The sequence below is a fragment of the Balaenoptera ricei genome, chromosome 9 (genome assembly GCF_028023285.1).
Source record: "Balaenoptera ricei isolate mBalRic1 chromosome 9, mBalRic1.hap2, whole genome shotgun sequence".
Classification (NCBI taxonomy): Eukaryota; Metazoa; Chordata; class Mammalia; order Artiodactyla; family Balaenopteridae; genus Balaenoptera; species Balaenoptera ricei.
Window position 1 is genome coordinate 42,923,896 of NC_082647.1, and position 10,001 is coordinate 42,933,896.

Genomic DNA, 10,001 nt, shown 5'->3' on the forward strand with positions numbered 1-10,001 from the left:
CAAATAAACATTATGCTTATTCTTATATAGCAACTAGCTCTGTGGCCCTTATTTCCCTTCTTTTTCGCTATCAACACCAAGTCTCAGGGAGAGAATGTCTTGCACGCATTTTTAAAAAGTGAGTTTGCACTCTTGAGAAGTATTGACACTTCAGATGGATTTACTTGGCATAACTGTTTTTCCAAAGTCAAGCAAGGATGGATCTGTACATTTCTAGAGAGCCTTGCCTATCTGCAAATGGGAAAATTTCAGTATTTATAATATGCTATTATTATTTAAAAGAACTGGAAAAGCAGGTGCACACGTATTTATATGTAAGAGAAAAACGAACACAGTAAGTACAAGATTATTAAATTCACAATAACTACTGATTTTTAAACTCTCATCACAAAAGACAAAGATATTTAGATTTAGTTAAAAATAATTTCTATTCTGTTTATAAAAGACACACAAAGTGACACAGAAAGTTTGAAAATAAAATTTTAAAGGGAATAGGCAAAAATATGTGCTAAGACAATGAGAACAATGTTGGCAAAAAGAGAACAATGTTGGCAATATTAATATCAGACAAAGAAAAATTCAAGAGAAAAAATTAAGTGACGCAAATACCTGTTTTATACGACATTAAAAAATGATCTGCAACAAAACACTGCCTTTCAGACACAACTGGTGGGCAGATGCTCTCATCACTGTGTAATTATTCCAATGACACTGAATCAAAGTCAATCATTTACGAGGACATTAAAGAGAATTCAAGACATTGCAAAGAGTGGAAGTTGTACAGGCTATGTTCTCTGCGTAGGATGCAATAAAACTAGAAATAAAAGCAAATATTAAAAAATTTAAAGCAAAATGTTTTAAAACTTGAAAATTTAAAATATATACTTACAAACATAAGAGAATGAAAAGAATAAAAACTGTAGCTGCAGACTACTTAAAAAATTGACTGTAAGACTATTAACTCTCCAACTCTAGGACATTGCCAAAGTTTTGAGGTAGACTGCATTACTCTTCTCCGTGATGTACTGTCCTACCGCCACCACCACTTGATACTGATTTGGCCATTAGAATGTGAATGGGAGTGATGTGTGCTCTATCCAAGCAGAGGTTTCAGCTACTGTTCCTTTTTTCCTTTTGCCATGAGAACAGCATGTCCCAGATATGAAGTTGTTTCTTCAGATTACATCTCAGAATGAAGAAAACATTGATCAGAGCTGCAGTGTCTTGAAATAATGTGTTGTAATGTGAAAGAGAAATAAACCTTGGATGTTGGAAACTGATGAGATTTCAGGGATTATTTGTTCCTGAAGCATAACTTAGCAAAAATTGACTAACACAGCTCTGTGCAATAAAGAAAATCAGAGTCTCAAGTATGTTTATTAATAAAACAACAAAAACAGAAATAATTCATTGGTTCAAGATGGCGGAGTAGAAGGACATGCTGTCACTCTCTCTCGCGAGAGCACCGGAATCACAACTAACTGCTGAACAATCATCGACAGGAAGACACTGGAACTCACCAAAAAAGATACCCCACATCCAAAGACAAAGGAGAAGCCGCAATGAGACAGTAGGAGGGGCGCAATCACAATAAAATCAAATCCCATAACTGCTGGGTGGGTGACTCACAAACTGGAGAACACTTATACCACATAAGTCCACCCATTGGAGTGAAGGTGCTGAGCCCCACGTCAGGGTTCCCAACCTGGGGGTCCAGCAACGAGAGGAGGAATTCATAGAGAATCAGACTTTGAAGGCTGGCGGGATTTGATTGCAGGACTTCAACAGGACCGGGGGAAACAGAGACTCCACTCTTGGAGGGCACACACAAAGTAGTGTGTGCATCGGGACCCAGGCGAAGGAGCAGTGACCCCATAAGGGACTGAGCCAGATCTACCTGCTAGTGTTGGAGGGTCTCCTGCAGAGGTGGGGGTGGCTGTGGCTCGCCATGAAGACAAGGACACGGGCAGCAGAAGTACTGGGAAGTACTCCTTGGCGTGAGCCCGACCAGAGTCCGCCATTAGCCCCAACAAAGAGCCCAATTAGGCTTCACTGATGGATCGCCTCAGGCCAAACAACCAACAGGGAGGGAACCCAGCCTCACCCATCAGCAGACAAGCAGATTAAAGTTTTACTGAGCTCTGCCCACCAGTGCAACACCCAATGCTACCCACCACCAGTCCCATCCATCAGGAAACTTGCACAAGCCTCTTAGATAGCTTTATCCACCAGAGGGCAGACAGCAGAAGCAAAAAAGAATACAATCCTGCAGCCTGTGGATCAAAAACCACATTCACAGAAAGATAGACAAGATGAAAATGCAGAGGGCTATGTACCAGATGAAGGAACAAGATAAAACCCCAGAAAAACAACTAAATGAAGTGGAGATAGGCAACCTTCCACAAAAAAGAATTCAGAATAATGACAGTGAAGATGATCCAGGACTTCGGAAAAAGAATGGAGGCAAAGATTGAGAAGATGCAAGAAATGTTTAACAAAGATCTAGAAGAATTAAAAAACAAACAACCAAAAAAAAAAAAAAAAAAAAAAAAACAACCAACCAGAGATGAACAATACAATAACTGAAATGAAAAATACACTAGAAGGAATCAATAGCAGAATAACTGAGGCAGAAGAACGGATAAGTGACCTGGAAGACAGAATGGTGGAATTCACTGCTGCGGAACAGAATAAAGAATGAAAAGAAATGAAGACAGCCTAAGAGACCTCTGGGACAACATTAAATGCAACAACATTCGCATTACAGGGGTCCCAGAAGGAGAAGAGAGAGAGAAAGGACCAGAGAAAATATCTGTAGAGATTATAGTCGAAAACTTCCCTAACATGGGAAAGGAAATAGCCACCCAGTCCAGGAAGCGCAGAGTCCCATACAGGATAAACCCAAGGAGAAACACGCCGAGACACATAGTAATCAAACTGACAAAAATTAAAGACAAAGAAAAATTATTGAACGCAGCAAGGGAAAAATGAAAAATAACATACAAGGAACTCCCATAAGGTTAACAGCTGATTTCTCAGCAGAAACTCTACAAGCCAGAAGGGAGTGGCATGATATGCTTTAAGTGATGAAAGGGAAGAACCTACAACCAAGATTACTCTACCCAGCAGGGATCTCATTCAGATTCGATGGAGAAATCAAAAGCTTTACAGACAAGCAAAAGCTAAGAGAATTCAGCACCAACAAACAAGCTCTACAACAAATGCTAAAGGAACTTCTCTAAGTGGGAAACACAAGAGAAGAAAAGGACCTACAAAAACAAACCCAAAACAATTAAGAAAATGGTCATAGGAACACACATATTGAAAATTACCTTAAATGTGAATGGATTAAATGCTCCAACCAAAAGACAAAGGCTTGCTGAATGGATACAAAAATAAGACCCATATATATGCTGTCTACAAGAGACCCACTTCAGACCTAGGGACACATTCAGACTGAAAGTGAGGGGATGGAAAAAGATATTCCATGCAAATGGAAAACAAAAGAAAGCTGGAGTAGCAATACTCATATAAGATAAAATAGACTTTAAAATAAAGAATGTTACAAGAGACAAGGAAGGACACTACATAATGAAAAGGGATCAATCCAAGAAGAAGATATAAACAATTATAAATATATATGCACCCAATATAGGAGCACCTCAATACATAAGGTAACTGCTAACAGGTATAAAAGAGGAAATCGACAGTAACACAGTAATAGTGGGGGACTTTAACACCTCACTTACACCAATGGACAGATCATATAAAATGAAAATAAATAAGGAAACAGAAGCTTTAAATGACACAACAGACCAGATAGATTTAATTGATATTTATAGGACATTCCATCCAAAAACTGCAGATTACACTTTCTTCTCAAGTGCGCACAGAACATTCTCCAGGATAGATCACATCTTGGGTCACAAATCAAGCCTCAGTAAATTTAAGAAAACTGAAATCATATCAAGCATCTTTTCTGAACACAACGCTATGAGATTAGAAATCAATTACAGGGGAAAAAAACATAAAAAACACAAACACATGGAGGCTAAACAATACGTTACTAAATAACCAAGAGATCACTGAAGAAATCAAAGAGGAAATCAAAAAATACCTAGAGACAAATGACAATGAAAACACGATGATCCAAAACCTATGGGATGCAGCAAAAGCAGTTCTAAGAGGGAAGTTTATAGCTATACAAGCCTACCTCAGGAAACAAGAAAAATCTCAAATAAACAATCTAACCTTACACTTAAAGGAACTAGAGAAAGAAGAACAAACAAAACCCAAAGTTAGCAGAAGGAAAAAAATCATAAAGGTCAGAGCAGAAATAAATGAAATAGAAACAAAGAAAACAATAGCAAAGATCAATAAAACTAAAAGCTGGTTCTTTGAGAAGATAAACAAAATTGATACAACATTAGCCAGACTCATCAAGAAAAACAGGGAGAGGACTCAAATCAATAAAATTAGAAATGAAAAAGGAGAAGTTACCACAGACACCACAGAAGCACAAAGCATCCTAAGAAACTACTACAAGCAACTCTATGCCAATAAAATGGACAACCTGGAAGAAATGGACAAATTCTTAGAAAGGTATAACCTTCCAAGACTGAACCAGGAAGAAATAGAAAATATGAACAGACCAATCACAAGTAATGAAATTGCAACTGTGATTAAAAATCTTCCAACAAACAAGAGTCTAGGACCAGATGACTTCACAGGTGAATTCTATCAAACATTTAGAGAAGAGCTAACACCCAACCTTCTCAAACTCTTCCAAAAAATTGCAGAGGAACACTCCCAAACACATTCTACGAGGCCACCATCACCCTGATACCAAAACCAGACAAAGATACTACAAAAAAAGAAAATTACAGACCAATATCACTGATGAATATAGATGCAAAAATCCTCAACAAAATACTAGCAAACAGAATCCAAAAGCACATTAAAAGGATCATACACCATGATCAAGTGGGGTTTATCCCAGGATGCAAGGATTCTTCAATATATGCAAATCAATGTGATACACCATATTAACAAACTGAAGAATAAAAACCATATGATCATCTCAATAGATGCAGAAAAAGCTTTTGACAAAATTCAACACCCATTTATGATAAAAACTCTCCAGAAAGTGGGCACAGAGGGAACATATCTCAACATAATAAAGGCCATATATGACAAACCCACAGGAAACATCATTCTCAATGGTGAAAAACTGAAAGCATTTCCTCTAAGATCAGAAACAAGACAAGGATGTCCACTCTCACCACTTTTATTCAACATAGTTTTGGAAGTCCTAGCCACGGCAATCAGAGAAGAAAAAGAAATAAAAGGAATACAAATTGGAAAAGAAGAAGTAAAATTGTCACTGTTTGCAGATGACATGATACTATACATAGAGAATCCTAAAGATGCCACCAGAAAACTACTAGAGCTAATCAATGAATGTGGTAAAATTGCAGGATACAAAATTAATGCACAGAAATCTCTTGCATTCCTATACACTAACAACGAAAGATCAGAAAGAGAAATTAAGGAAACAATCTCATTCACCATTGTAACAAAAAGAATAAAATACCTAGGAATAAACCTACTTAAGGAGGTAAAATACCTGTACTCAGAAAACTATAAGACACTGATGAAAGAAATCAAAGGTGACACAAACAGATCGAGAGATATACCATGTTCTTGGATTGGAAGAATCAATATTGTGAAAATGTCTATACTACACAAAGCAATCTACAGATTCAATGCAATCCCTATCAAATTACCAATGGCATTTTTTACAGAACTAGAACAAAAAATCTTAAAACTTGTATGGAGACACAAAAGACCCCGAATAGCCAAAGCAGTTTTGAGGGAAAAAAACAGAGCTGGAGGAATCAGACTCCCTGACTTCAGACTATAGTACAAGGCTACAGTAATCAAGACAAAATGGTACTAGCAGAAAAACAGAAATATAGATCAATGGAACAGGATAGAAAGCCCAGAGATAAACCCCATAGCACCTATGGTCAAGTAATCTATGACAAAGGAGGCAAGGATATACAATGGAGAAAAGACAGTGTCTTCAGTAAGTGGTGCTGGGAAAACTGGACAGCTACATGTAAAAGAATGAAATTAGAATACTCCCTAACACCACACACAAAAATAAACTCAAAATGGATTAGAGACCTAAATGTAAGACCAGACACTATAAAACTCTTAGAGGAAAACATAGGAAGAACACTCTTTGACATAAATCACAGCAAGATCTTTTTTGATCCACCTCCTAGAGTAATGGAAATAAAAACAAAAATAAACAAATGGGACCTAATGAAACGTAAAAGCTTTTGCAAAGCAAAGGAAACTACAAACAAGACAAAAAGACAACTCTCAGAATGGGAGAAAATATTTGCAAACGAATCAACGGACAAAGGATTAATCTCCAAAATATATAAACAGCTCATGCAGCTCAATATTAAAATAAAAACAACCCAATCAAAAAGTGGGCAGAAGACCTAAATAAACGTTTCTCCAAAGAAGACATACAGATGGCCAAGAAGCACATGAAAAGCTGCTCAACATCACTAATTATTACAGAAATGCAAATCACAACTACAATGAGGTATCACCTCACACCAGTTAGAATGGACATCATCAGAAAATCTACAAACAACAAATGCTGGAGAGGGTGTGGCGAGAAGGGAATCCTCTTGCACTGTTGGTGGGAATGTAAATTGATACAGCCACTATGGAGAACAGTATGGAGGTTCCTTAAAAAACTAAAAATAGAATTACCATATGACCCAGCAATCCCACTACTGGGTATATACCCAGAGAAGACCATAATTCAAAAAGACACATGCACCCCAATGTTCATTGCAGCACTATTTACAATAGCCAGGTCATGGAATCAACCTAAATGCCCATCAACAGACAAATGGATAAAGAAGATGTGGCACATATATACAGTGGAGTATTACTCAGCCATAAAAAGAAATGATATTGGGTCATTTGTAGAGACGTGGATGGATCTCGAGACTGTCATACAGAGTGAAGTAATTCAGAAAGAGAAAAACAAATATAGTATATTAACGCATACATGTGGAACCTAGAAAAATGGTTCAGATGAACCAGTTTGGCGGGCAGAAATTGAGACACAGATGTAGAGAACAAACGTATGTACACCAACGGGGGAAAGTGGTGGGGGGTGAAGGTGGTGGTGTGATGAATTGGGCGATTGGGATTGACATGTATACACTGATGTGTATAAAATGGATGACTAATAAGAACCTGCTGTATAAAAAAATAAATAAAATAAAATTCAAAAATTCAAAAAAAAAGCCCCACAGAAACAATTAAGCATTTAAGTCAATCCAGAAAGAGAAATATAAGAGAAGCAGGAGGAAGGATGCACAAAGTTTAAAGCAAATTTAATTAGAAAAGTGGAGAAATGATGGTAAATCCAAAATCCATTCTTTCAACAGGGCTAATTACATTGGCAAGCTCCCCTCAAGCATAATCAAAACCAGAAAGGAGAGAAAGAGAACTAACCCCCCAAATAAAAAATCCAATATAAAATATCAATAATGAGAAGTGGATTTAAGCAAAGATACAAAAGAAATTGTGAAAACTTTTAAGAAAATATAATTTACATCTCTATGTTGATAAATTTAAAAATCATGATTAAATGAAAATTTTAAAATGAAAATACAAACGGCCGAGTTTGTATAAAAGAAGTTGAGAGTCTACACCGAACAAAAAGCATGGAAAAGGTAAAAGACCTACTGTTAAAGTACTGGATCCAGAGAAATTTATTAGCAAGTCTTTTCATATGTGTTCATCTTTAAGGAACACATAATTTCCATGCTATGAAACTTATTAAAAGGGAGGAAAATAAAAGCTTTACAATTTATTTTACAAAACTTGTATAACCTTGGTACCAAAACTTGACATATTAGAGCCTTAAAGAGGGACAACTACAGACTAAATGTATAACTATGAATATAATAATCACATACAAAATATTAGCAAATCAAAACTAGAGTTATATTACAAAATATACTATGTCCAAGTGAGTTTATTCTAGGAGTATAAGAATGATATAATTTCAGGAAATTTATTAATATAATTAACCATATTACTAGAACAAGGAAAATATTAAGGTCAAAATATCAAAAATACTGGTGTCAAAACATTTGGTAAAATCCAAAATCTATTCCAGATTTTAAAAAAACCCTCTTAAGTAGAAAAAACTTTAACTTAAGAATCCTGAAATTAATATCTTGAAATAAATATCTCCCAAATAAGAAGTATTTCTCTTCAAGTCAAAAAGCAAGACAAAGATACCCACTGTAACCACTATTATTAGGCATTTTTCTGGAATTTAAAGAACAGTAATAAGAAAAATGAAATGAGACATATAAATATTGAAAAAGAGAAAAAGATTTTTTTTGCAGAAGACATTTGCCTATCTGAAAAAACTAAGAAAATCAAATACACTATAGAGTAAAATAAGGTACACATGATTCAAAATGTAAAAAATAGTTGGAAAAAGATGTGTACACACACACATACACACACACACACACATACAGTCCTGATATATGTAATATCCTGACACAAAGGGGGAAAACACTGATTTTTAAAAACTTGTACGTAGCAGAGAATACAATAAATAAAGCTGACAGGCACATGATAAACTGAGAAAAATATTTGAAACCCATCCTAAATATTAATTCCTTTGATAGCTGAAGAACTCTTAGAAATTGTTGGACACTTTCATTCATTCAACAAATATTTATTTAGTGCTTATTCTTTGACAGGCACTGTTGTAGGTGCTTGGGTCATAAATAAACAAAAACTCATAAGTCTCTGCCATCAAAGGTCTTACCTCTTCATGCAGTTTATTCAAAAAAATGCAAATACTAATAAAAAAATGAAAAAAACCTTTACCTCCATTAGCATTTAAAGAAATGTGAATACAAAACTTTTATCTTTATTTTTCACTATTTAAGTCAGTAGAGATTTAAAAAATTATTACACTCAATGTTGTCAAGGGTATGGGAAACACATACTCTCATACACTTCTGGAAGGAGAATAAATTGGTAGAACCGTTCTGGAAGGCTATTTGGCAATCTTAAGAAGGTTGACTAGCAATTCCTCTTTTAGGAATTTAGACCAAGTAAATAAACAGATAATTGCAAAAACAATTTAACCACAAGGATATTTATTGTAGAGCTATTTGCAAGAGCAAAAAAGTTGGAAACAATCTAAATTTGGCATATACACACAACATAAGAAATTATATTGTGCTCATTTCGGCAGCACATATACTAAAAAACTGGAATGATACAGAGAAGATTAGCATGGCCCCTTGCACAAGGATGACATGCAAATCTGTGAAGCGTTCCATATTTTTCAATAAATGGGCAGAAGACCTAAATAGATATTTCTCCAAAGAAGACATACAGATGGACAATAGGCACACGAAAAGATGCTCAACATTGCTAATTATTAGGGAAATGCAAATCAAAACTACAATGAGGTATCAATTCACACTGGTCAGAATGGCCATCATTAAAACATTTACAAATAACAAATGCCAGAGGGGGTGTGGAGAAAAGGGAACCCTCTTGCACTGTAGGTGTGAATGTAAATTGGTGCAGCCACTATGGAAAACAGTATGATTTCCTCAATAAACTAAAGATTGAGTAGCCATATGATTCAGCAATCCCTCTCCTCGGCACATATGCAGACAAAACTCTAATTCAAAAAGACACATGCACCCTATGTTCATAGCAGCACTATTTACAACAACCAAGACATGGAAACAACCTAAATGTCCATCGACAGATGAATGGATAAAGAAGATGTGGTATATAAATACAATGGAGTATTACTCAGCCATAAAAAAGAATGAAATAATGCCATTTGCAGCAACATGGATGGACCTAGAAATTATCATACTAAGAGAAGTAAATCAGAAAGACAAATGCCATAT

General features: G+C 35.6%; 1 non-coding gene across 1 annotated transcript; it reads left to right on the forward strand.

The window, feature by feature from the left end:
- The first annotated feature begins 9,309 nt into the window (after nucleotides 1–9,309).
- On the forward strand, nucleotides 9,310–9,419 carry LOC132372298 (U6 spliceosomal RNA). The gene has a single exon (XR_009505166.1). It is a non-coding gene; the product is annotated as a U6 spliceosomal RNA (small nuclear RNA).
- The last annotated feature ends 582 nt before the right edge of the window (nucleotides 9,420–10,001 follow it).